Below are 1,505 nucleotides of genomic sequence, written 5' to 3'. Positions count from 1 at the left end.
ATGCCTACAAAGATTAAGCAGTGCATCCATCTAAACTACCACATGTCAGAGCTTAAGTCAAGATTCTCATAAGTATAAGTTGGGTGCTATATCCAATAAACAATATAATCTGCCTCCCATTCTCTCTCTCTCTCTCTCTGTCTCTCACATACACACAAACATAAACACACACACACACACACACACACACACACACACACACATACATATGGAAAATGGAAATGTCACTGAGTTTGTCCTCCTGGGGCTTACTCAGAACTCTGAGGCACAAAAAATACTATTTGACATATTCTCAATTATTTACATTATAACAATAGTGGGCAACATTCTGATTATCATAACCATCACTGGAAGTAAGAGTTTGAATTCTCCTATGTATTTCTTTCTTGCCTTCTTGTCTTTCTTTAATAGACTCTGTCTATTCCAGTATTATTGTCCCTAAAATGATCCTAGATATGCTCAGTCAAAAGGTGACCATTTCTTTCCAAGGTTGCATGGTCCAGCTCTTCTTAGAACACATAGTTGGTGGGGCTGAAATTTTCCTCGTCGTTTTTATGGCTTATAATTGTTATGTAGCCATCTGTAAGCCCTCGTACTATGTGGTCATTATGAGATGGCAGGTATGTGTCCTGTTGCTGGTGGTGTCCTGGATTGGAGGTTTTATGCATTCAGTAGTTCATCTCTTTTTTATTGTAAAGATCACATTTTGTGGACCCAAAATAATTGATCACTTCATTTGTGACATGTTCCCTCTGTTGAAACTTTCCTGTACAGATACCTATATAATTGGCATTATGGTGGTTGCCAATGGGGGAGCAATATGTACAACTGTCTTTTCATTATTGCTTGTGTCCTATGGGGTCATTTTATACTCATTGAAGACCCAAAGTCTGGAAGGCCGACAAAAAGCCCTTTCTACTTGCGTCTCCCACATAATAGTTGTTGTCTTCTTCTTTGTCCCTTGTATTTTCATGTATGTTAGATCTAATTATACATCACCCATTGATAAATATCTAGGCGTCTTTTATACTGTCATCACTCCTATGTTGAATCCTTTGATCTACACCCTAAGAAACAAAGAGATGAAAAATGCCATTTCGAAGCTTTGGAACAGAAAAGTAATGTCCAGATATAGGTAATGAATGCAATGATGTGACTAAGAAATGATGATCCACAAGAGAAATGATAAACGACTATAAAATTCCTAAAACTTTGTTCTTTGAGACTTTGTTAGTGTAGCCTGAAGAAATGCAGAAGTAAGTATCTCTCCATCAATAGCAGTAGAAACCCCAATTTTGATGCTGTTGGAATTATTTGTTAAGGAGCATCATGATTTGATGAAAAAATGCTATCCACAGTCAGATGGACAACTAATGAATGTTAATGAAAGATTGAAGCATATTTTTCTCCTAATTTTTTTGCTTCTTTTTTTCTGCAAAATGTCTAATGCAGAAAAAATATATTTAGCCTGATTTCATTTATGTACTGAGCATTGAATTTCTTCA

The 1,505-nt window shown here is 36.1% G+C and overlaps 1 pseudogene; it reads left to right on the top strand.

The window, feature by feature from the left end:
* Positions 1–208: 208 nt before the first annotated feature.
* Positions 209–1,139, top strand: LOC141517077 (olfactory receptor 4A47-like; annotated as a pseudogene).
* Positions 1,140–1,505: the final 366 nt, after the last annotated feature.

The sequence above is a fragment of the Macrotis lagotis genome, chromosome 3 (genome assembly GCF_037893015.1).
Source record: "Macrotis lagotis isolate mMagLag1 chromosome 3, bilby.v1.9.chrom.fasta, whole genome shotgun sequence".
Lineage (NCBI taxonomy): Eukaryota > Metazoa > Chordata > Mammalia > Peramelemorphia > Peramelidae > Macrotis > Macrotis lagotis.
The sequence above is the reverse complement of the archived record's forward strand: the minus strand, read 5'-3'. Positions and strand labels throughout refer to the sequence as shown.